A 27,697-nucleotide genomic window follows, 5' to 3' on the forward strand; every position below is an offset into this window, starting at 1 on the left:
AACATAAAAGGAATCCCATTGTCACCGCTGCCATTCTCTAACAATGGCTCATGCCCAGCTTGGTTCAAACTTCTACATGCCTCTAATGAACAAAGTCTATTACCCCAACGAAGATGGGGACCTACAAGCAAAAGCGACTGCTTTAGAAATGGAAGAATATAGTAAAAGAAGTACAGCAACAAACTATGGGGCATATCAGCAACAACCAGCGATAATTATCGCTAAGCGCACTTAGCGCTAGGATAATTATCGCCGGCTAGCGTGGATTTTTATCGCTGAGATAGCGTGCTATTAGCAACTGCCAAACGTGAGATTGTCGCTGGAAACCCAGCGATAATCCCGCGAAGTTTGGCGATAGCTTGCTGATAGGGCCTCACATACTTAGCCATGATATCCACCTTCCATAGGATATCATGGCTAAGTCAGTTTCAAAGCAGGCATAAGGAAAGTAGCAATAGCAGAGGTTATCGCTACTTTTCTTGTCGCTATGCTGCTTTGCGTGAGGCTTGATAATAGGAGAAATGTCGCTTAGCGACATTTCTCCCGTTATCCTGGGGAGGTACGCCCACTTTGCATCTCATTAGAGATGCAAAGATGGGCGTTAGGAATTCAGGCGCTAAGGCAAGGTTTCACGCGATAGCGTGACCTTGCTAATATAGCGATAAAATTATCGCCGCTTTTCGGCTGAAAACGGCCGCAAAAGCGGCGATAATTTTATATCGCCGCCTTGTAGATATGCCCCTACGTGTATTCAAATTGTAGGTTAGGTAAAGGAAATGGACCTCTTGTTATCTCTGTTGCCATGACCACTGGCCCCCTTTTTGTACAAAGTACAGGCGATATGCCAGTGGGCCACAGTAACTTTACTGCAGTGTTGCAGATGTCTATGAGAGGCCGAAGCAGCTTCCTTGCATTTCGTCCTGCTTATTTTTGTGTGGAACTAAGGCATACTCCTTCCTACCTCCAGGCTGGTCTGGTACCTGTTACATAGTCTTCCTTCTACCACCTGTGTTTTTAGCTCCCCCAACTTACCATCAAGATTTGCAATTGTTCAATCACTATGCTGGTAGTAGGGGGAAACGTGCAATCGATGTCTCTGTAGTTGACCAGACAGATGTTTTGTTCCCTCTGTATTTCCACTTGTACTACTTGTCTACCATTTATATCAAATGACCAAAATGTAAATGCCCGTTTAGCAGTAGATCAAGAAGTCAGCAACATAATGTTAATCGATATGTATAACATTTATCGTACCCCTTTAGAAGCATAAGAAAATGTCTTAGCTTATGCTAAAAGGGCTGTCTGTGGAAAACGTGTAATAATTTCTGTCAGCATAAACTGGAGCCATCTTGTCTGTGGCATCCATTTTGCTATGTAATTCTTCTGTTTTCACTGCTGCTTGCCCTTCTATTCTGCTTCAGTCATCAACTTTAGTTAACTCATTCTGTACTGGGTCAAAGCAATGTCTGTGCTGAGCACTTTGCGGACTAAGGTGCCGATTCCGATCCTGTAAAACCCGGGTACAAATGGTCGTACGGAGCGTTTTCTCCGTACGACTCTTACCTGGGAATTCCACCGTACAAAACAGCAAGCACGATTCGTACAGAAATACCATTGCCGTACGAATCGTAAAAAACACCGTACGGCTAAAAAATACATACAATTCCGATCATGGACAGCGCGTACGCGACGTCCGCACGGAGTCAGGCAGCGTTTTACGGACCAGCAAGTACGATTCGTACCCACAGCACTCCGCACGGCTATATTTTTACGGGAGCCAAAAAGTGCCGGAAAAGCTAAGTACGCCGCGATGCTCGAGGAAAAGGGGGCCCGGTACGTTCCATACCCCCAGCCCCATATGTACGTGCCATACCCCCAGCCCCGTATGTACGTGCCGTACCCCCAGCCCCCCGTATGTACGTGCTGCACCCCCAGCCCTGTATGTACGTGCCGTACCCCCAGCCCCCCCGTATGTACGCGTCGTACCCCAGCCCCATACGGGGCTGGGGGTACGGCGCGTACATACGGGGTGTGGGGGTTACGCGCCATACATACGGGGGTGGGGGGTACGCGCCGTACATACGGGGGTGGGGGGTACGGTGCGGACGTACGCGGGAGGGGTGGGAGGCTGGGGGGGCCGTACGACTCGTACCCCAGGCACAAGTGTACCCGGGGTAGGGGTCGTGCAAAGTTCGCTCCGTTCGGGACGTTTTCCATACGCTTGTGTATTCGGGACGCCGGTACGGATCGGACTTGTGCGCTCGGACTTCAGTTTTACGACTCGTACGTAAAACTGTCCGGGGACATCTCGTAGACTTTTCCCGAGGTCATTCGTATGTATTTTTCACGTACGAATCGTACTTCGCCGTTTGTACGGGACTTGTACGATTCGTACGTAAAAAAATACGGATACGAGTCGGACGGTAAATTTTTTTAACGGATCGGAATCAGCACCTAAGTGATTACTTATCTGCCCATGTCTGGCCGTAACTATTCCTGTGTATGCTTGTATCCTCTATTTGTAACGGTTCAGTGACTAAATATCGAGGGACATAATATAGAATGCCCAAAATATCGACTCCAAAATATCGAAGTACAGAATATAGAATCCCTATCTACAAACAGGTAAGTACTAAAATATCGATTCCAAAATATAGAATGTTAAAATATAGTTAACTAAAATATCGAATTTTTTAAATGTATTAAAATAATATAAAAGTAATTAAATATTAAAAACAATTAAATAAAACATACTTAAAATAATATAAAAAAGCTTAAAATGTAAAAATAATAAATGTAAGTAGAGATTTTCTTGGATAGTGAGAGCGTAAAAATTACTATTCCCACTCCAGTGAGTGCAACAGTAGGGAAAGCGTTGGATAGCGTAGGGGTAAAAATTACTATTCCCACTCCAGTGAGTGCAACAGTAGGGAAAACGTTGGATAGCGTAGGAGTAAAAATTGCTATTCCCACTCCAAAGAGTGCAACAGTAGGGAAAGTGTTGGCTAGCGGGAGGGTAAAAATTACTATTCCCACTCCAGAGAGTGCAACAGTAGGGAAAGCGTTGGATAGCGGGAGGGTAAAATTTACTATTCCCACTCCAGTGAGTGCAACAGTAGGAAAAGCGTTGGATAGCGGGAGGGTAAAAATCACTATTCCCACTCCAGTGAGTGGAACAGTAGGGAAAGCATTGGATAGCGGGAGGGTAAACATTACTATTCCCACTCCCGAGAGTGCAACAGTAGGGAAAGCGTTGGATAGCGGGAGGGTAAAAATTACTATTCCCACTCCTGAGAGTGCAACAGTAGGGAAAGTAATAATTTAATATTAAATTAATTATCAATACCAATAAAAAATTAATTTAAACTCAATTACCAATTAATAAAAATTAATTACCATTGAAAAAAAGTAATTACCAATTAATAAAAATGTATTACCAATTAATAATTAATTATCAATTATCAATACACATATATAAAAAATAATATTTACTTTATTACAATTAAATTACTTCCCACCCAATTCCCCTATAAACCCACAACCCACTCCTAATAATAAAAAACACAATTAACATTATTATCAATTAATAAATTAATAAAAATTCATTACCAATTAATACAAATTAATTACCAATTAATAATTAATTATCAATTATCAATACACATAAATAAAAATTCATATTTACTTTATTACAATTAAATTACTTCCCACCCAATTCCCCTATAAACCCACAACGCACTCCTAATAATAAAAAATACAATTAACATAATTATCAATTAATCAATTAATAAAAATTAATTACCAATTAATAAAAAATAATTACCAATTAATAATTAATTATCAATAAATTAATTATCAATACATATAAATAAAAATTAATATTTAATTTACTATAATTAAATTACTTCCGACCCCATTCCCCTATAAACCCACAACCCGCTACGGAATTAAATTACGCAAAAATTAAATTTCATAACATTCATTACTTAAAAAAAATTAAACATACATTACAAAAATAATACATAATTTTAACACATACACTACCATACATAACACTAAAAAAAATTCGATATTATGGAAATCTATATTTTAATTTCGATATTATGGAAATCGTTATTTCATACCCCAATTTCGATATTCCATCCTATCTATATCTTGGTAATTTGATATTCTGTCCTATCTATATTTTGGATTCGATATTCTGTCCTGTCTATATTTTGGATTCTATATTTTGGTCGTTTACCATTTGTAACTACATGCTTACCAGTTCAGACAACACATTATATAAGCACCATGGTCTGTGTATTCAAGCCACTACCTCCTGGAACACTTGAGGGTGTTGTATGGACGTGGTCTCACTCATGAGTGAATAAACTTGTTATTTTGAATTCCAGCTTCAGTGATAATCTCTGCTTTGTTAGTCTAAGGACCCGTGGACACAGAAGGGTGAGCCCTGCACCGGTGTGCCCCTTAAAAAGGCACATTTCCACATTCCCATAAACGCCATCTTTAACCACAGTTGATTTCTATGTACTCTACCAAGTATAGCTGATTAATTGACCAGACAACAGTGCAGAGTTTTCCCTGCCTGCATGACTTTCTTAGCCAAACATATTATCGCCTTGATATTAAATCACTTTGTTCTATGGACAGCAGGTGTCTTTCAAGCCACACCAGGAGATGAGTCAGTAGCAGTCTTGTTTACACCTTGCTCTTGCAATCTAGTAATGTTAAGTGAAAATATGCAGAGTAGGCTCTTGAACACTTGTTATAAATTTGGCATCCGTTGAATACCCTCCCATGGCCATGGAATTTTTCTTAACCTAAGCACCTCCAAAAATGTATGGAAATATATTTATTTCTCAGAAAGGAGTGTTGATCTTTAGAACAGCAATAGTCATGAGCTCCGGATGAGTTGGATTGAAAATAAGTCAGTTGACAGTTGTAAGCATGAGTATATTTAGTAGAGAAGGACACATGGGCTGCTAAAGACAAGGGGGCACATTATCAAGAACGGCGTTAAAATTATCGCCGCTTTAGCGGTAGTAAACTGCCGCTAAAGCGGCGATAATGGGCTTGATAATATGCCCTTGAGAATTCCAATAGAAGCCCAGGTTCACACCAGTTTCCTGCCGCTAAAGCTGCGATAATTTTAACGCCGTCTTGATAATGTGCCCCAAGTATTTTTGTAGGCATCCAACTTGCTGCAGTGTATCATCACTTCCCATCCCTATATCTGAAAATGTCAGTTAGCTAACTGCTAAGCCTTCAACAGCTAGCTTGACCTGTCGTTATTTGTATTTCTAATAGCCATCTGTCCAGCCCACAAATAATCCAGTGGCTGAAGACAATTACCATTGTGTTGACTATTCCCATCTTAATTAGCAAACTCTTACTGTTTTTATTACGCATAGTATAAACTGTCTTCATGTCCCTGTTTACAGCTTTCCTAGAATTTTGGTGCCTTACATGACTTATGCTAAACTGACCATTAACATGGCAGTGAGCATTGTGTTTAAGCAGCCCTACTTTATGCATATTTAATTTGTCAAGTGTTCTTTTTGAAAAGATCTCTGCTGAGCTAGAACTTTTCACCTGCATCCTAAATACAACTGAAGCACATGCTCATCAATTGGGTTCCCTAGCTTGATTATTGGCGGTAAGATCTAAGGGCCTTATTTTGAGTTTGGCGGACAAGGTACTCCTACCCACCCACTTTATTTTATTTTTTATTTATTTTTTGGGGAGGTTTATATAGCGCGAAATAGACCCGAAGGTATCAGAGCGCTTTCCATGAGCACCAGTTGCATTACAGACAAGTACATTCATTTTGTTAGGGACGGGGAGATTAAGTGATTTGCCTAAAATCACAGGATGTTGAGCGTCCCTGCCAAAACTTGAACCCGGTTCCCCAGCTTCGAGGTCGACCATTCTAGCTTTTAGGCCCTATCCTCTTCCCTTTTAAAGTTCGGCACACCTTAGACCAATGGCCCACGGACATGGGCTTCAAACATGTGTAGCCCGTGTTGGCTGTGGGGTCAAGCTGCATATCTTATTATTGGACCTCATTTTAAGTGGTTTATACACCAAAAATTGGTATTGCGAATCTGAAACGGATAACAAGAGCTAAAAACTTCCTCGTCAAATTGGGTTTTTATTTTTAACTATAGGTCTAAGAGCAGACCGTAAACCTAGGTTTGAGGACTTTCCACACACTAACGCTCCAGCTATCTCCAGCTTTTAACCCTTTCAAGCACACTGACAGTCATTATTGTAATGTTAATTTCTTTAAAAAACTACTGAACAGATGTACTCCAAATCAAGCAACAGCAATTCCCTTAGTAAAGTTTTAGATTCATTACAAGTTTTGCCCCACCCTACCCTTTAAGCGTTCCCTACCTTGATGGGTTTGCCTGAAACTCAAAATATATCAAATACGCTAAACATGGTAAGTATCTGCAAACTTACACCTTAACTAAATGAGCTGTGAATAAGGTTTCCTCCACAACTTATCTTTAGGAATACTTGAATTTTTAAAGACATATTGCACTAGTCATGCAAAAATATGAGAAAGTGTATTTCATTAACATGCGGAAGCATTTCACCTTAGAAAATCAGATTAAACCACTGTGTTAAGAGAAATTTATTAGAAGTGATAACGCTGGGATGCTCCTGGGTAACCACACGCTCTACAGATGTTCCTTCATTCATTCATTCAAGTGGTGTGCAGATCTGTATAACTGTACGAAGTTATTAGCAAATAAATGATTTATTAACCCCACCACCACCACCACCACCTTTGTTTCTCTTCACCACCTTCTCAGACGTGCGTGAAACCTGAGATTCCTGCACTGGCCTACACGTGCTAAAAGCCTACCAAATTTCATGTAGATTAATTTAGAAACATACATTTGTTTTTGCACCCCCTTCTCCTTTGAGTTTGATCCGCCCGAGGGTCTGCACATAACTTGCCAAAGCCATAATAGATTAAACTTGCTCAATATCTGCCACATTTCACGTGGATTCATTGTATAATGCCATTGTTATTTCCAAATGAACACATTTTTACCCTCTTTTAAAAGTGCCACTCTTGATGAACCTGCACAGATTTAAATAAACAATGACACGAAACATGCTAGGCATCTGCCAATTGTCGTGCAAATTATTCATACAGTGCTAAAGCTATGTGCAAATTAAAAATGCAGAATTCTGTCAGAATATCTCTATGATTTAACCTTATCATGCCCAACCCGAGAATCTCTATGAACCAGGGATACTCAAAGTATGACTCGGGGGCCGCATACCATTTGAGATGTCATCAGTGATGCCATCAATAATGTCATAGAACATATCATTAGTTATTTAGTATTCCTCACCCACGCACACAAGGCCCTCCACGACCTGGGCCCCAGGTACCTCAACAACCGCCTGACCTTCTACACTCCCACCCGCCAGCTTCGTTCAACCAGCCACGCCCTCGCCGCTGTTCCACGCATCCGAAGAGCCACCAGGAAGATCCTTCTCCTACCTGGCAGCCAAGACATGGAACTCCCTCCCCATCCACCTTCGTCAGACCCAAGACCACCTTTCCTTCAGGAAGCAACTCAAGACCTGGCTGTTCGAGCAGTAGCAGACCCCCCCCCCCCCCCCCCAAGCGCCTTGAGACCCTCCGGGTGAGTAGCGCGCTATATAAATTTCTTGATTGATTGAGGTCATAAGCAGTGCATGGGAAGGTTCCTAGTTATAGCTGGCCCAAGTGCAAAAATAACTCCCTGGCCAAACAGAATGCTCTGTTTCCTAATTTTAGCTCCTGCCAGACTCTCGCAAGCCTCTTGCAGACCCAATTGTCCAGGTATATGAATATGTTTGTTGCTTAATTTTTCAAAAACTACTGAATGGATTTATACCAAATCACAAAAAGCTCAATCTTGTGTCCTACCAATTTTGGTGTAATTCCGTTCAGCAGTTTTTCCTTTAGTGCTGCTTAAGGAAGTCTATGGAAAATGCATGTGGAAATTTGCTTTCCGATACCTCCTTTTTTCTCAGCCCCTGCTTGAAGGATCACCCTGACACTTTCCAGCAAGGAGCACAATTTACTTTCGGAAACAACGTTTTGTGAAGGTTGGTCATATGGCACTAAAGTTATTAGTAAACCAAAAAATGCCTTGTCTATGGAAAAGCAATCCTAACTGTAACTACCCAGTGGGGACTGCCACTATGTATATAAACACATTACACAGTGCGGGTGCCACTGGTAGTTATAGTTTCCATAGGAAATTGCTTTATTGGTTTTCTAATAACTTTGACGGTATTTGATGAATCTTTACAAAACTTTCCATAACAAGTGCTGTTTTGCTCAGCATTTTCATGGAAAGTATCTGGGTAATCTGTCAAGCGAGGGCAGAGAAAAAGGGGGGGGGTGGAGGGGTCCCAAAATGCAATTTGTCCATGTAGTTTCCATACGGATATTTGGAACGTGCTGCAGCCAAAACGACTGAATGGAATGGCACCAAATTTGCCAGAAAGCTATATTTTGGTCTGAAATCATGCTTTTTCTGATTGGGTGTACATCCATTCAGTAGTTTTAGAGAAATTCAGGTTCACAAATATTTGCATATCTAGACGGATTGGTTCATGGGCCTCTCTTGGAAGTCCCTCGAGCATGCAACTTCAAAAATAGAGTGTTCTGATTGGAGGAGTGGGCTTTTTTAGATCAAAGCCTACCAGATAGCGCAGCTGTCTGGTTTGCGGATGACAGCTTGAGGACATTCGGAAAGCTTCCTTGGGAATGCATACCGCTTGTTGCTTACCATTGACGTTTTGGTTTGTAACTCACATTTTCTTGCTTTCCATTTGCTGGCTTTATTTGTTTTAGGATGTCCAGCTAGAACGTCTATTCTCTTGCCTTCCCCAAACCTTATTTATAGTATCCTTCCGAATGCTCCTTTCTGTAAACAGGCCTTTAAATCTTGTTCTTATCTTGTCACATTTGCTGTGCATTCAAAGACAGAGGTTAAATGTTAGGCTATATCTTCAGAGGGAGCTTGGTATTTACTTTTCTTTTTCTGACTTCAAAGTGAGAGGATTTATGTGACATCATGATGGCTACTGAGGTGATTCTGAAGTGTGACAGAAACAAATATTTTAATATCATCAAAACAAATCAATACAATAGGGGCCAGATGTATGACGGTTTTTGCATGCGCAAATGGGTTTGCGAAAATGTTTGCACATGCAAAAACCAATATGGGTATGTACCATACCAAAGTAACGAGTCGCAATTTATTTGGTAGTATTGATAGGAGCGTGTGATTAGGCTTGTTTTACATAGTTCTGACCCAAGGGTCTGTGTAGAGGGCTCAGGTTGTTTTCCCTCACCTTTTGCACCGCCTTAAATGTTGTTTATTGAAATTTGACGCACACTCAATAGGTAGGCTCCAGTTTCTCCCTCATAAGAACACCCCCTTTTTTGTATCAATACTCTACTATTTACCACTCTCCTCTAGGTCACTGTACTCTACTCTAGTCACTGCACTCTATGCCAATGCACTCTAGACCACTTTACTAAAAAACAATGTACTGTATGCCACTTCACTATACGCCACTATACTCTACTGTGAAACACTCTACGCCACTGCAGTCTATACCATTGAACTCTATGCCACTGCACCCTACGCCACTCTATTTTACTCTGCACAACTGTACTTCACACCACTGCTGTCTATACCACTCTAATATACACCACTCTACTGCACTGCACTCTGTGCCAATGCACTCTATGTCACTCTACTATACACCGCTGCTCTCTACGACAGTCTACTTCACAACACTGCACTCTCTGCCACTACAGTCTACTCTGCACCACTCTTCTCTATGCCAATGCACACTACGTCATTACACTCTATGCTACTATGCTCCAGTCTGCACCACTCCACTCTACACCACTGCTCTCCATGCCAATTACTCCCCATTCTGCAACTCTCCACTCTCCACTACGGCACTTTATACAAATTACTCTAAGCCTCTTTAATCTACTCTGTACGACCGCACTTTACGATACTGCACTCTAAGGCACTCTACTTTATGACACTGTTCTCTAAGCCGCTTCACCCCACTATGAAACAATCTACTCTACGCCACTCCTCTTTACGCCACTGCACTCCATACCACTGCAATCTACACCACTTTGCTCACAACCAATACACTCTATGCCGTTGCACTGTAAGCCACTATACACTTCTCTACACAAGTGCACTCTACACCACTACTCTAGGCCATTTCATTCTACCCTGCACCACTGGAATCTACCCTAAAGCACCCCATTCTACACCACTCCACTCTACTCTGAAACAATCTACTCTATGCCACTGCCTCTATGCCACTCTACTCTAAACCACTGCACTCTACTTAATGTACTTTGCACCACTTTACTCAAAACCAATGCCCTCTGTGCCAACTACTCTAAACCACTACACTTTACACCACTATACTCTACTCTGCAACACTTTACACCACTGCACTCTACGCCACTGCATGCTGCGCCACTCTACACCATTGAGCTCTACCCAAATGTATTCTATTCTACACCACTGTACGGTATGCTACTGCTCTGTACAGCTGCCTGCTCTGCAACACTCTATACCGCTACAGTCTATGCCAATGCACTCCACACCACTGCACTTTAAGACCTCTACTCTGCAAGACTGCACTCTCCACCAATGAACTCTAGGCCACTGCATGCTACTCCACTCTACACCATTGTGCTCTATGTCACTGTGCTCTATGCCACTCTATCCTACTCTGCACCACTCTACTGTATGCCCTAGTCTGTACATAACTCACCTCTGCACCTCTCTATACCACTCCACCCTATGCCGCTCCACTCTATGCCACTCCACTCTATGCCACTCTACTCTGCAACCCTGCAGTATGCCAGTGCACTCTACGCCAGTGCACTCTTCTCTGTGCCACTCCACTCTATGCCAGTGCACTCTATGCCATCCACTCTATGCCACTCTAATCTACTATGCATCACCACACTCTCCGCCACCACACTCTATGCCACTGCACTCTACCCTGCACCACTCCACTCTACGGTGCACCATTCCACTCTATGCCACTTCACTCTTCTCTGAAACACTCTACTTTGCGCCACTCCACTCTACGCCACTACAGTCTACGCTGCACCACTCTACTCTGCTATATACCACTCTACACTATGCCACTCCACTCTACTCGAGCCACTACACTCAATGCCATGCACTCTCCACCAATTGACTAAAAAAACAAGGCACTCTACCTTACTGCACTCTATGGTATTCTACTCTGCCCCACTGCACTCTACGTCACTATACTCTACTCTGCAACGTTCTACGCCACTGCACTCTACACCATTGTACTTTATGCCACTGCACCCTATGCCACTCTGTTCTTCTTTGCAAAGCTGGCAGCTGGCATGTACGGGGAGGGGGGCAGGGAAACGTGCAAAATGTTATTGAAAAATATATAACTTACATAACATGATGTCTTCTCACTGGAATCTTCTTCATCCTGAAACTGAAACCGAAGGCTGGAATTCCCTTGCCCAATCCTGGCGCTGCTCACATGCAGCACGTACTCCCATTAATTTTTCACACCTGTGAGACCTACCTCTCCCAGAGGATAATATTGGGTTACATTATTCCAGATACTAAACGCTAACAATTGATTGGGAACAGGTAGAAATGCCATGTTTTGTCTCAAAAGAATTCTAATTTAAAATCATCTTTAATGGTAAAATCAGATTTTAAGTCACAATTCTGAAAATGCCACTTTTAGAAAGTTGGTGTTTTCTTGACTTAACCATTAGGTGTCTGCTGCCTGTCTTCTGGGTCACATGACTGTATATAGCTTGACATTTGGCCTTTGTGTTTCCCTCCGAGAGAGTGAAACAAAGATGGACTAGGTGTTGGCAGCATGAGTGGGGCAGGGCTGTTCCCTGCTCCACTTATACTTCAAAGGGCTGCCTCCAGCACACATACACAGGGGCCCAACACCAGTCTTTTTTCACCCTAGACTACTTGGAACCTTGGCAGAACCAGATGTAGGGGTTGCTAGGATGTCACCCCCAATTCAAAGGTGGGCATAAGGTATACATATTGGACCTTCTTTGTTATACTCCTGGACCTGTGGACTACAGATGTTGGACTGCCTGCTGCTTGAGACCTGCCTTGTTCTTCAGGGGACTACCTTACTGCTACCAGAGGACTGCCCTGCTGCTTCGGGCCTGTCTTGTTCTCCAGAGGACTGCCCTGTTGTTTGAGGCCTGTCCTGCACTCTGTGAAGGAGGACAAGACCTGCTCTCTTCATCCCCGACTAATCTGAGTTACTCCAAGGGTCAGTTGGCTGACCTGTCCTGAGCTACATGGACGCAACAAGCCTCAGAGGCTTCCCTACAACTACCCAGTTGACCTGCTGCCACTGGACCTGCCTAGACCTAGACCTGCAACTGGACCAGCCTGTATGTGGATGGCCCTGCTGGCCTCTTCCAGAGTGAGTCCCTGATCCCCAAGAGGTGCTTTCCCAGGTCCCGAAGCCTTGTGAGACATCAGAGTGCACTCCTCTGTGAAGAAAGAGGGAATCCTGAGGTTTTGGACTCTTTGTGACTACAAATAGGCCTGTTCGCACCAAGACTCTACCACGACCACCAACATTAAGCTCTGTGTTGTATTTTCACTTTATTGCTAATTTTGTGCTGAATAAATACTGTACACATTGCCTCTATGTTAAGCCTACTACTTTTGCAACAAGCTACCAGGGGGTTAAGCATAGGTTAATTTAGCAACTTTTGTGGTTCAGTCTGACAATGATTGTGTTTGTTATTGGAGAAGGCGACACATTCTGCAGGGTCACTCCCAAACTTTTTGCCTTTCTTCTCCCCTTTTTGCTGAATTTGTATTTTTTGGCTTTAGGACTCTGTGCACTTTAACACTGCTAACCAGTGCCAAAGTGCATTTGTTCTCTGCCTAAAACGTGGTAACAGTGGCTTATCCACAGTTTACATATTTCATTTACTTATAAGTCCCTAGTAACATGCACTACCTATACACAGGGCCTGTAACTTTAATGCTACTAGTGGGCCTTGAGCACTGATTTTGCCACCCACTTAAGTAACGCTTCTGCACCAAGGGCAGGCTGCAGTGTATTTTAAATGTTGGACATTTAGTTTTAAGTTTTACATGTCCTAGTAGTGAAAATCTCTTACATTTGTTTTCACAACTGCAAGGCCTATCTCTTTTAATAAGATAAAACTGGGACTACCTTATTACATTTTTTAAGTGTAACTCCCAATTGTGAAGATATAGCATTTTTTAGTTTGGTGTCTCTGGAATCACAATTTAAAATTCAAACTTATGTTGAAGTTGAATTTTAAACTGCAATTCTGAAAATGCCACTTTTAGAAAGTTGCCATATTCATACTTCAGCCATTTGATGCCTGCTGCCTGTCTCTGATCACTTGTCTGGGGCGGGTGACAGCTGGGTGTTGTGTATTCTTCCTAGACAGCCACACACAATGGGAGCTTAGGTGTGAATTTCATGGGCCATCCTAGGAGGATGGGCAGGAGGAGCTGGACCCAGCCTCACTAACACCTGAAAAGGTTGTGTCCTGTCCCCACACAATGGGCTGAATACCCCCCTGTAGTGAGTCAGGAGCCAGGGCAGGCATGCACTTCAAAGGCCTCTCTTTGAAGTCTCCCCCACTTCAAAGGCACATCTGGCCATAAGAACTAGACCTCTGACACCCCCACTTCAGCACACTTCTGGACCTGTGGATACTCTGCCAGGAAGAATGACTGCTGTGCTTCTGAAGAACTGCCACTCTGCTGAACTGCTGCTCTGGAAGAACTACTTTCTTGCTGTGCTGACCTGCTGCCTGCTGCCCTCTTGGTCTGGGTGAGAAGGACTGGACCTGCATCACTTGTCCCCAGAACCTAGAGTGACTCCAAGGGCTTGTTGACTGGCCTCCTAATCTGAAGTTTCAGGGGCATAAAATACTTCCAACTATCCTGCTTCTGCCATCTGTGAGTCTGCCCAGTCTTGGATCCTTAGAAGTGAGGCTAAGGTGCTTGCTCAGAAGAACCAATGCACCACTACCACTGATGAGAACAGAACCAGCGCATAGCCATCACTCCGTGGGTAAGCAGCAATGCATCGGAGCAACTGCAAATATCAGAACCGGCATATCGCCCGTGTTGAGTGGACCAGAACCGGCACATCGCTGCTTTTGTATGACTCAGAGACATCGCTCCACCCTTGGAACTGCCTCTGCGCGATGCTCTACTCGAAGTAAGGTCCTTGCATCCCCATTGACGGCAGCCTTGACGAAGACACTAGAACTCTGCATCGCAGCAACCCTGTCAAGACTCCAGCCAAAGCTCACCCCTCTTGACTATCACAATATACCGGCATAACTCATATTATTCCTCCCAACACTTATGAACATTCTAAAGCAGTCATATTTAAAGACCATCCACACTTCTCCCCTTAACTTAGACTCTTTGCCTGCCACTTACCTGTTTCCTGGCTTCCTGGCTTCCTGGAAACTGTCTTGTTAGCTTCCTTGTTCCTTCCACTTCGTCCTCACCGCAAAGGATGTTCTACATCAGTCCTGCACCTGGATGGAAAAGCAAGAAGAAAAGGAGAAAGGCACAACAGATTAGATTTCACTATGCGCTGAGCTCAGTCACAACATCGTGCTTGCAGACAAGGTAACCAGTGTTTTAGTTCAAATTGTACATATTTTTGGTATTGCTCTGCCAGAAAGTACTTGGGTGAAGCTAACCCCATCCAAATTAGCTTGTGAGTTTGTTGCTGGAATTATACTCACCACAGTTTCAAAAGTTTGATGAAGGAACCTCTACAGACTATCTAAAAGCAGCCAACAACAAAACTAAACGTTGGTTGAGATATTAAAAGCTTTCATGAGGTGATACCTTAAACGATATAGCTATGCTAGAATAAAACCTTATTATTTGTTTGTTTATGGATACCATAGCTGCCGGTAACAATTCATCAGACTGGTGTAAATGCCTGCTGTAGCACTGCTGTTGAGTAGGTGACTTCACACGTTCTCTCCATCCCAACCCTCTTCCTCCTAGGATTTGCCACAATAGCAGTGTCTCTTTCTGTAAATCAAGGGCAAGTCACAGGAGGATTTGGGAGCTAGCTTTGTTGCCCCATCTGAATCACCTGGGTTCTAGCTAGGTGGCTTATGACAAACCTGCTCATCAGAGCCGACGTATCGCCACTGCTGTGTGACCAGGACCAGCTCAACGCCACGTGGATCGACAACAGTGCATTGCCTTGTCTGCGCTCCACATCCTCATCATTTACAGAATCCTTGACATCCATACAGCCTGGACTAAGGTACTTTTGCTCAGCTGGCAAGACCTGGTCCCTGTAGCCAGGCCGTGCTCTATTGCAGTCATCTTGAACTTTTGACTTTGTCCTGGTTCAGCGTGACCAGATTTCCCTTGCTGGCACTTATATCTTTTTGGTTCTATTATCACCTAATTCTTTAAAAATCAATATCTCTGGCATCACTTTTTGAATTTTTGTTGTTTCAGTGTCAAATAATTTATTAGAATATAATCTACTATTCTAAAATGGTTTGGTATTTTTCGTGTATTGTTTTTTCACTTTATTACTATTTATGTGCAGTAAAAAATACTTTACACAAGTTAATCCTGACTGCTTGTGTGCCAAGCTGACCAGGGTTAAGCACAGGTTAATGTAGCAATTTTTGGTGGCTCGCCCTGCAATGGATTGTGGCTGCTGCTGAGCCATGTTTGACTCCCCAGTCAACCAACAGCCCAATTTCTCACAACCGCCCTCAACCAATAGCTACATAAAGAAATTAAGTTGATATCAGCAGGAAACTGAGTACTGAAAACAGTTTTTACACTTTGGAGATAGTTAATTCTCAGCACACTGTTTCAAACAGTGAAACTCTCATGAAAAATACACCACAGAGTATTAAAAACAATCTACTCAGAACAGTGTGAATTCTATGCAACAGGTATAAAAGTCACAAAACTAACCTGAGCTCAAACCCAGGTAGCTGTGGTACAGAACAGACAGCCTTAACTTGGAGGTGATGTGTAAGTACTCAAACACTAATAAAGTCAAAATACAACATGAGAAAAATCCCAAACCAATTTAGAAAAATAGAATACACTTTAATAAATAGAATGATGGAAAACTACGGGGGGGCGTGGCTTGGCGCCGGCGACGATGGCCGCCTAGAAGAAAGCTCCACCGTAGCGGAGCCCTAATCCCCCTGAAATCCTTTAAAATCCGGCAGATGGCACACCAGGCAGGGAGTGTGAGGCCCTGCGGAGGCGGCAGCGCCAAAACTCGAGGAGCAGAGGTGCGGGGGCACCTCGGATCCGCAGAGGTGCCTGGTGCCGGTGGCGGCGGCTGTGGAGCCGGGACCGCGAGAGGCGGGATTCCAGCCGGGAGTCTACGCGACGCCCCGGCGCTTGGGCCTGCGGTATTATTTCCTTCACGGGGGCAGCGGAGCTTCTGCGAGCCCCGGGCTCCCCCCCCCCCCTTTTCTACCTTCCTCCTCCCCCCGCCGGCTTCCGCTGCGGTGCCGCGGGCTGAGGCAAAGGATTGGAGATCGCCCTTTGAGTGCGTGCGGCCGCGACTCACGGCCGGCGAGCTGTTGGACAGCGGCGGGGCAGCCCTACAGGCCATATATAGAGGACGGCGAGGCGTGAGCCCGGGTGGAGGTGCCTGCCCTCGCGGGGGGGACCTGGATGTGATGCCCCTCCCCCCCATCATTCGGCCCACCGCAGCAACAGACGACAGGGGTAGCTGGTGGCGCTGTGGCACGGACTACAGCTCAATAAATGAGCACAGCCAGCAGTGAAGACCCGGGGAGCCTCAGAGACAGTGAGTTATGGTTGTCGTGGAGTGGGCCTGCTGACCTCCGGTACTTTGCGTGGGGGGAAGAGAGCCCCTGAGCGTCTTGATCATTGGTGTGACACAGCCGGGAGAGGAGTCTGATTGTCCCTAACGCTGGTGGACTCGGGGGCAGAAGAGAGACAAAGCTTGAGACTCTTGGAGGGGCGAGGGGGGCCCGGGTGGAGACCGGAGTGACTGTCGCTGGACGCGCGGTTCCCTGGGTGCATGGGCCCCCCCCGTGCGGAGGGAGAGGGCCCCAACGTGGTCGCATCTGTCGTTCCCGGTGGCTGGCCACATAGCAGTCGATCTGGTGGTGCAGAACTACAGTCCCAGCTGGCCGGAGACGATCACTCGTGATTAAGGGTGTGGAGCTGGTGGTTTGAGTGCACGGTGACCCTGCTGAGTGGTGGACGAGGGCGTAGAAGAGAGTGCGGCGGTGCCCTCGTGGGCCAGCGGAGCGGCCGCGACTCGGAACCAGCGCCGATCTGAGACACTCCGTGAAGCCCTGCGGACGGCGCACTATACTGCTGGGACGGCAAGATGAGGCCGAAGGGTGCGGCGGCTGCCCAGACAAACAAGCTTGACAAATATGCGGTTCCGAGGTCGGCCCAGCAGGGCGAAGGAGAGGTGGGGGCCTGCAGGCGCCTCTATAATGGCGGCCATACAAACTCTAGGAACCACCCTTGAGACAAAGATCGACAAGATGTCCATTGAAATGAATCTCAAACGTGCGGATCTCAATAAAACGTCGGAGAAGGTCAAGATCAATGACACTGACATCAAAGAGCTCCAGGCCTCCTCCAAGAAGCTTGAACAAAGAGTTAATGACCTTGTGCACCAGCACCGTCAGGTGGCCCTGAAGCTCGAAGATCAGGAAGGGAGGGCCCGACAACATTCGCGTGGTGGGAGTTCCGGAGGGCTCGGAAGGGCCTAGTATGGATCTATTCATTGAAGACTTGATCCTCAACCACCTCAAACTGAAACGAATCTCCCAAATCCCACCTCAAACTGAAACGAATCTCCCAAATCTTTACAGTTGAAAGGGCGCATCGGGCGCCGGTCCCTAGGCCCAAACCGGGGGCCCCACCGAGGACCATCATCGAAAGAATCCTCAATTATAGGGATTGGGACGATATCCTACAGGCCGCCAGACAGCAGGGAGACCTACAATACGAAAACGCAACAGTCAGGTTTTTCCCTCACTTTACACTCAAGGTGCAGCGGGAGCGGAGATCCTTCGACGGGGTAAAAGCAGTACTCCGTAAAAAAGGCATCCAATACATGATGTTCTTCCCTGCAAAGCTCAAAATAATTGCTGGGGGTAAGTCCCTCTTCTTCGGCACGCCTTCGGAGGTGCAGGACTGGCTGGACGGAGGAACATCGCGGACGCCGGAGCCTGCCGGGGAAGGCGAGTGGAGAGGCGCACGGGCCAAATCACCTGGCTCCCTGGATGGCAGGTTGGACACTGAAAGACTGAGTCAGCGTTCATGGCGATCGAGGTCCCGCAGTCCGGACATGGGCGCGGCTTCAGGACGTACACAGAGTCATATAGATTGAAGGAACTATGTGTGGGCCACTGCAAGAAGTGCCGTAATGTATACAATTTCATTATGATAATGGGTGCTGGAACCCCAAGAGGGCTGTCATTCCGGGGGGAGAGATGTGTTCACTGTGCCTGGAACGAGTCCGCTTTGGTGGTGGGGGGGTGGCCGTGGGCACTCCCTGGCTTAGTTCATTGGCAGGACATGGACATGCTGTTTAACACAGCCCCCAGACATTGGTACTTACAGTTATCGGGGGACCGGATGTACCATGGGGTGGGGTTGGAATTGATGCAGAACATGTGTGCCTCTGCTTTGCAATTTTTTGAGGTAGGGGGAAGGGCGCTTTGCAATGGGAGTTGGCGCTGGCGCATCTCCCCACCTAACAGTTTCTCCGAGGGGGGGGGTGAGGGAGGGGGAAAAGGTTTTCACTCCTTCCTTTTAGGGCGAAAGGCGCTCTGCTAGTTGTGGGTAGTTGTAAATCTGCATGGCAGGGTTGCAGGGTGGGGGGGTAAGGGGTTTTCGTGTTCGTTGTTGACGCTTGGTTACAGTTTAGGGGGTGGGTGGGGTCCGCGTTGGTCTGGTAAGATGTGCACTTGTGGAGCTTTGTGGCGTTGCAGGAGTTCAGGACTACACACTCAGACAATCTCTAGGAATGGGTACAAGGTGGGATAAAAGTCTTAAGATCCTTAGCTGGAACGTTAACGGGTTGGGGGACAAGCTTAAGAGGAGTATAGTTCTTCAATTTGTTAAGCGACACCGCCCAGATGCTGTCCTCTTGCAAGAGACACACCTTATCGGAAACACTTGTCACGCACTCAATAGATTGGGCTATACACTGGCGATACACGCTGGCTTCACATCGGGGTCCCGTGGGGTGGGTATACTGTTGCGCCGCAACCTCCCGTTTGTCACCGAACGTTCGGAGATTGACCCACTGGGGCGCTACGCGGTGCTCTCGGGGAGGTGGGAGGGGCGCATACTTAACTTGGTGACGGTTTATATCCCACCAGGTCTCCAAACACAGTCATACAATGATCTTGGTAAACTGCTCCTTTCTCTCCCTGAGGGTCAGCTTTTAGTTGGCGGGGACTTCAATGCAGTAGTGTCGGGAAGACTAGACAGACATCCACCCCGAGACATGACGACTGGGCAAATGTGGCTCTCCAACCTCCTGGAGGCGTTCAGGTTGGTTGACCTTTGGCGTATGCGCCACCCTCACCTACAGCAATACACATTTTTCTCAGGGCCACACCACACCTTCTCTAGGATAGATTATATCCTTACATTGATGCAGCACGACACTACGGTTCGAGAGATTCATCATCTGGCGAGGGGTATCAGTGACCACTCCCCCGTATGGGCACACCTTACTATAGGAGAACAGAGGGCACGCTGTGTGGCGCCCATCAACCCCTGGCACTTTCGTAATCCTGAAACCAAAAAGAAGATTGGCCGTTCGATTGACCAATACTTCCAGGAGAATGCCGGGACGGTGGGCTCCCCTGCTGTCCTTTGAGAAGCCTTTAAGACGGTGTTGAGGGGGGAAGCCCTCTCAATAATCGCCGGCCAGCGTAAAGAAAAGGAGAGCCAAATGCTTAACATTGAACGTGATCTCCTCGTGCTGGAGGGGGAGGCGCAAATTGACAGGAAGGCGGAAGTTTTGCACAGGATGCAGCTCAAGGCGGACGAGTATAAGGAACTTGCCACCGACCCCACCAAAAACATAGCAAGAAACAGGGACGGCCGGCTGTATGATCAAGGGGACAAAGCGGGCAAATTGATAGCCTGGTTGGACAAAAAGCAGAAAGCGCAGAGGGTGGTATCAGAGCTTCGGACTGAAGGAGGCGCTATCCTTACTGAGCTGCAGGAGATAATTAGGGAGTTCGCATCACATTTTAAAAATGTATACAGCAAGGGATCTATGCAGCCGGAGAAGGCTTCTTCCGAGCTTCTTAACGATATTGGGCTGCCCACTCTTTCGGACAAAGACCGGGAGACTCTGGACAGTGTGCTTACCTTGGAAGAACTGACCAAGGCAATCAAGGACCTCCGACCCGGGAAAGCTCTAGGACCCAATGGCCTCCCTATCGAGCTGTACAAGCTCCAACCCGACTGCCTGGGCGCGCATCTTAAGAACATGTTTGAGGACAGTGAGGAGCGGGGAGGCTTCCGAGGGACCAGCGTATTGCCACACTGGTGGCCATCCCTAAAGAAGGGAGACCTAGAGAGCTATGCGCCTCCTATAGGCCTATATCGCTACTGAATGCTCAACCCAAAATCCTGGCGAAGCTCCTGGCAAACAGGATCAATCCGATCATTACAAAGCTGATCCACCCGGATCAGTTGGGCTTTATGCCACACCGTAATACAGCGCTCAACCTGCGACGTCTCCATGGAGTAATGGGACGCAGTCATACGATCCAGGAAGATGCGGTGGCCGTATCCTTAGATGCCGCTATGGCATTTGACACTCTCGAGTGGGCCTATATGATGGCGGTCCTCAAAAGGATGGGCTTCGGCCCTAACTTCATCGGATGGGTACGCCTCCTCTACACTGAGCCGCTAGCTCAGGTGGTAGTAAATAACAAGATCTCAGAAGTCTTTACTCTGAAGAGGGGGACGCGCCAGGGGTGTCCCCTCTCGCCCTTGCTCTTTGCCCTTTCCCTGGAACCTCTTGCGGCCTGGGTACGACAAGACCTTTCACTCCGGGGACTCAGATGGATGGATGGGTGGGAGGACCGGATCTCGCTTTATGCGGACTACATTCTTCTATATCTCGCCTCCCCCACAAAATCCCTACGAGTCGCATTAGATATATTCGCCAGCTTCGGGAGGTATTCGGGCTACAGTATTAACTGGGGTAAATCACTCTTCTATGTCTTGCATGGGGCCCCCCCCTCAATACCGCGTGACTGTCCGATTAAGAGGGCCACGGAGGGGTTCAGGTACCTTGGAATCTTTATCTCCTCGAACGTGCAGACTCGCTACGAGAAGAACCTCCTGCCACCGTTGCAGTGGTTCAAGAGGGATGCTGCTATTTGGAAGGGACTCCCACTGTCCCTGTTGGGTCGGGTGGCCCTGTTCAAAATGATGTCCCTGCCGCGTTTCCTATATGCTTTACAAAATTACCCAGACCTGGTTCCACAAAAGTACTTTGCGGATATCGAGGCCGCTCAAATGGAACACCGCGCATGTCGCTTCAAAAACTCACACTGGGGTGGTACGATGGGGGAATAGCACTTCCAGATATTCAGAAATACTATTGGGCGGCACATCTCTCAGCCATAAACCAGGGAACATATAGTGGCGGGAATGACCCCGGCTATAGTATGGACAGATGGCTCCTCCCGGGGGGAAATTTTGAGGCTGCGCTCTATTCTAAACCTAATAAATACCCACTCACGGGCCTTACCAAACACTCGGTCCAGCTCTGGCATAGTGTGAACCGCAACCTGGGATGGGCTAACAAACTTACTTTGGCCACTCCACTTTGGGTCTCTGAAAAACTGTGGGCGCTGGGGCATACAAAAGGGTTCCATGAGTGGGATCTGATAGGGATCTCCCGCATAAAGGATCTGTGGGGGCCCACGGGGATGGTGACTTTTGCCTCGCTACAGCACACCTACGACTTAGCGCAAACTGAGTACTATAGATATGTGCAGATCAGGCACTCACTCCAGTCCAACATCCCACCCGGCACAACGCTCCCGGAGTCCTCTCCCTTTGAAGACAGGCTGCTTGACGGTCATTTGCCCGAAAAAGCTATCTCCCTCACATATAAAAAACTCATCAACCGCACCCCAGACCCCTTGTTGGCACTTCGAAGGAAATGGGAGGCCGACGGTCTGGAGATTGAAGATGACGAGTGGAGGGAGGCCCTATCCTCCCCCAGAGAAGTAGCCACATCAGCTAAGCTGAGACTGATACAACTAAAAATACTCCACCGAGTCTACGTCTCGGGTACACGACTAGTGTTGATGGGTAGGAGTACAGACGGGCTATGTAGGAGATAGTGTGGGGAGGTGGGGACGTATCTTCACATAATTTGGGAGTGCCCTGTAATACAGGCATACTGGAAGCGGGTGCATGAATGTATACGTACAGTATGGGAGGTTGACCTGCGACCCGAGGTTGAAAGATGCCTCTTGAACATCTGGGAGCCCATGGACCTATCAGCAAAGGGCAAATTATGGGCTACGCTCGGACAGGTGATCGCAAAGCGTAATATAGCATGCAGGTGGGGAGCAGGCACACCCCCAACGCTTAGTGAATGGAAAAGAGATATGGACTGGTGTATGCTGCAGGAGAAAACAGTCTATGTGGCCCGGGGGTGTCCTCAGAAATGGGTGGCGGTTTGGTCAAACTGGAATGAATATCGTGGACACTTGTGTGAACCCCCTGCGATTCCCTCACTTGACGAACCTTTAACGCAGGAAAGACCCTTGTAATATCAGTAAACTATTTGCTAGAGCATCTTCAGTGCAATGTGTGTATTCTAATCTGTAATTGCCGCAAGGTACGTAAATGTGATTATGTATGCGTAATGACCAACAAGTTGCAAATAAAAAGAATTGTTAAAAAAAAAAAATAGAATGATACTGAAACAACTACAATCCAACAAGTAGAAGTGGAGTTATGAATTTTTAGATATATATATTCAAAATAGTCGCAAAAAGCAATAAGTTCCAACCAGGGTCACTTAGTGGTGCTTGACCAGTGCCTAGGCTCAGGTTAAGGCTGACTGAAATGGAGCATGGGTTGGATAAAAAAAAACAGGTCTGCTCCGGTTTGATGGCGGGCGGGCGGACTTGGTCTGCCCGCCACCATAGCAGTGTTTGGGACCGCCCGCCAGACATGCGGCGGTCCCACCACTGCTATTAGGATGCGCCCGCCATACTGGCTGGCGCATCCTGGGCTTTTGTCATTGCGGGCAGTGCTGCTAGCTCCAGCACAGTCTGCAGGGATAAAGGTGCATGCACCGCATTTCCCTGCACCACCTGGCAGGCACCACGTGGTGCCAGCCACTTGGTGCATGGAAATGCAGGGGATACCATGGGTACCCCCAGTGCAGCGACACCCCCCACAAGGAGGGTCCACAACGGGCCCCCAAACCCAACCCCCACCAGCCTTTCCATGGCGGCATCGCCGCCATGGAAAGGCCTCCTAAACCCACATCCTGATATGGCGAACGGTGCCTGCTAGGCACCGCCACCATATTAGTGGCCCTGCTCAATCCGCCAGGCAATCGGTGTGATTGCCTCTGGTGGAAAATCGGCGGACGGACTTTACATCTGCTGCAGCACCCACCGCCATCCTAATTTGCCGGTGGGTAAATTACCATGTGATGGCGGAAGGACCGCTACCGCAGGCCCAGCGCTGGAGGTCCTTCCGCCATCATAATGAGCCCCTTAGTCTCTGAAATGGAAGTCAAAAATCCTCCACGGGACAAAGTAGCACGCTGTGGCCGAAGAGGTGTCCACTTTGTCCAATTGCCATTGAATAAGGCCTCGTTGAAGCTACTGTTTTTTGACAGAATGCTCAGTGTGGGAGACATTTGAATTTCACGCCCAGAGAAGGACCTTTGTTGGCCTGATACTTATGCCACTTTTGCCCAGTAAAGATTTCTACCTGTGAACCTAGTCACGTTTTGTAGCTTGGATTCTTCCAGTGACTCCAGGCTGCAGGACATAGCTGAAGAGCGTTCCACAAGGATATCTACATTCTCCACGATATCCTGCTGAATCTGTTTGCTGCTGCAGAGAAGAATGCAGCAGGGGCAACCTAAAACTTTGGCCCAGTGGCAATACACTTTTGTTGGATCAGTTTGGTGGTTGGTCCAAGTCCTCTGATAGTTCTGAGATCAAAAAAGTTGGCAAAAAGTTTCTAAATTCCATATTTCAGGATGTGTTAGCAGGACTACACTTTAACGCCAGCCAAGGGCCCAAGACCTTGGGGATAGCACTGTCAAGGTTCACTCCAGCAGAGACCAGCAACAGGGTCCAAGGTAGGTCTAGATGGAACCGGTCAGTTGTAAATGCTGGAAAATGGCCTATTGAAGCTTGTTTTGTCCCTGTAGCCCAAACTGGAGGTTTGCCCACTTCCTTGTCCTGGATACATGAGGGAGTGCAGGTCCATTCTTCTTTACTCTTCTAAGGTCACAGACAGTAGGTCCAGTTCTCTTATGTTTTTCCGCAGGTCTAGAAAGTGTTCTAAGAAGAGTGCAGGGAGTACCACTTTTGTGCACAGTTCCAGCCTGTGGTTGGGGGAAACTCCTGGCAACTCTCTAACCAATGGGGTAAAGTTCCCATAAGTGACCCTACCCACCTTTGAAGCCTGTCCTGTGTGTTTTACTGCAAATAATACCACAGTACCCCTCTCTGCCAAAAATGAACATAACAGAACCTTCCATTGCATGTTAAGAGCTCCTGTGCCCACTAGGGTTTTCACCTTTTTTTACTGGCCCCCATAGAAAATCACTGGCTGGACCAGTAAAAACTGACCGAGGTGGCAACTCTAATACCGATCCCAGAGGTGTGGCCAGGGTGGCTAGGGAAATAAGAAGCCTCATCCCTGGGGATCACACAAAAACAGTTCTGGGGGCAGCTCCTCTCCCACTAAGCCAGATGCCTGACTGGCTATGAGGGGGACAAAGGAAGGGTACAAGCCCAGGTGTTAGCTACATCTACTTATGGCAGGTGAGGCATCTTTTAATTTAATTAGGGGGCTCAGCGCACAGACCCAAGCAATCCTCTAAAGGGAAGGACAATACCTCCACCCTCCCAAAACATCATCAACCCTGTCCTTCGAGCACTTCCCACCTCACCACAGTGGAGCCATCAGCTGCCAGGTGGCTGTTGGAAGGCACTGAAAGGCCTTAGAAGCTTTAGGCTGGTTAACAGGTATCTGACAATTAATTTAGCTTGTAATAAATATTTTAAAAAGTCCAACAATGAGCTCTGAAGCTGTTTCCTAAGTGGAAATAGCATTTACTAGTATATCCTACTGCTTTCATATGGAATGCTAACCCTGCTACAGTGCAAATAGCCTTTTGGGCCCTTTTGCTGTAGGGGCAGGCTTAACATTAGACTTTTACATGTCCTACTTTTAACTACCATACATTCTGCATTTCTGGGCAGTAACGCCTACTGAGGGTTACTTATTAAGATTTAAAAGGAGGGTTTAGGTAGGTCAAAAGGCTCAAATTTGCTGTTAAAACCTGTACCACTGCAACCTGTGGCAGGCCTGCCATTTTCTTTGTCCTGTCACAGCAGTGGGTGTCACAATATGCCCTGTAGCACACTGGTGACATTTAACGTACAGCCCCTGGGTACACTTTAGATTCCATATACTAGGAACCTATAGGTAAGTTTAATACAGCAATAGGGGTATGCCAATTTCATCATGTTGAGAAGGGGTAATCAGGCACTTTACCTCTGGTTAGCAGGTGTAAGGTACTAAGAGTTCTATAGCCAGCCAACGGTCAATGTAAAAACAAATACGGGGGAAAACCATGCAAAAAATTGTCATTTCCAACACAGTGTGAATATATTGTGCAACACTATGGTCAATTTATTTTTAATTTCTGGATGGAAGCAGGTGTCTGGTCACATATTGGCATTGTAATTTTATTGGCATGGTTTTAACTATCAATATTTCAAAATTAATACATTTAACTAGAGTCGATAATGCTGCCTATTTAATATGTGTTATACATTGCATTGTATTATTTTTGTTCGTTTGTATTTAAGCGTGTGTTATGCTAGATGTGTTTATTGCCTATTGCAGAATACTAAATGTTGTCGGGTATGTACCAGTATTTTTCACACGTTGCACAGGGTCTAGAAATGGAATGTCTTAAGGTTTTAATATTAGGCAATATATGGCTGCATTTCAGTCTATTAAAGTTTTAACAATGATCTACTGTACACTGAAATATGCAGGACCAACTTAAACTCACTTTTGAAAAGTATTATATGTATACATATATATTCACTGTAAAAACAAAGGTTAAAGTAACTTTATAGTTTGGTGAATTTCTCAATGACAACATTAATGTTTTGAACTAAAAAAACACAGCAGTTCACCAGCTATAGTTAGCAGCGCTAACTATAACTTTCTCCCTGCTATGTGCTGCTTATGACCTCATATATAACATCACTCATGGCATTTTCTATGACATCAGGGATGGCATCTCTAATTCTAATAACATCATATATGACATCACTTATGATATCATTGATTACATCATCCAAGCTTAATTTCCCTGCATATTCGTCTATAAATTACTATGGCATTAGAGGCCTGAAAGTAAGTACAAAATAGCTCAGGAGAATTTTAGCCAACATTACTGCCATCACAGATACAACCCTCTTAGGTGTAGAAAGCATGCATTATGTGCAACATTGACCCTATACCATACACTTTACAGCTTGCATAATTCACAATAACAATCAACCACAAATGTATGGGAAGCCCTCATCGAGTACGGTATTGAATCTGTATATCTATATTTGAATATATATATAGCCAAAATAGTGAATGTCACTTCCAAAACAAATGCCCCACTACGGACATTTTTTACCTATATCAAACCACTGGTACACACCAAAGCTACATAAAGAAATGAAGTTTATATCAGTAGGGAACTGGGTACTGTAAACAGTTTTCACTCAATGGAGATAGTTAATTCTTAGCACACTGTTCCAAACAGTGAAACTCGCATGAGAAATACACTAGAGAGTATTGAATACAATCTACTCAGAACATTGTGAATTCCATTTAATAGTTGTAAAAAATACACTATATGTTAAACCAAGATCTCAAGGTACTAAAGACAATACTACCTGCACCCTTCACACTGTGGAGAGAACGTTACAGATAGCCCATCTTCTGAAGAAAACAAGCTTCCATGTTAAGTCATCATCATTATCTTTATTCGGATATGCATTATCCATAATAGCACAAACATTACTCATAATCACATACATAGTCCATCATCATTAAAATAGAAACTCAACATTAAAACTAATCAATTAAGATATTACTAAATTATCCATAACTTGATATCATCAGCGATGTTAAAGTGACAGTGTGCAAAGTGCAAATATTTCACAGGAGAGCAGCTAAAGACGGGCAAATCCTTAAATCTCAGAAAGGTTACAGTTAGCAGCATTAAATGAAAGTGCAGGTGTGCATAGTACAAAATA

The 27,697-nt window shown here is 45.8% G+C and overlaps 1 long non-coding RNA gene across 1 annotated transcript in view; it reads right to left on the reverse strand.

Annotated features, from left to right (window-relative positions):
• The window catches only part of LOC146816801 (uncharacterized), a 376,029-nt gene that overhangs the window by 133,358 nt on the left and 214,974 nt on the right, over window positions 1–27,697 (reverse strand). The window contains exon 2 of the long non-coding RNA XR_014962492.1: window positions 14,553–14,653. This is a non-coding gene — a long non-coding RNA (uncharacterized LOC146816801). The remainder of the gene's footprint in view (window positions 1–14,552; window positions 14,654–27,697) is intronic.

This window comes from Triturus cristatus, chromosome 6, assembly GCF_964204655.1.
Source record: "Triturus cristatus chromosome 6, aTriCri1.1, whole genome shotgun sequence".
NCBI lineage: Eukaryota > Metazoa > Chordata > Amphibia > Caudata > Salamandridae > Triturus > Triturus cristatus.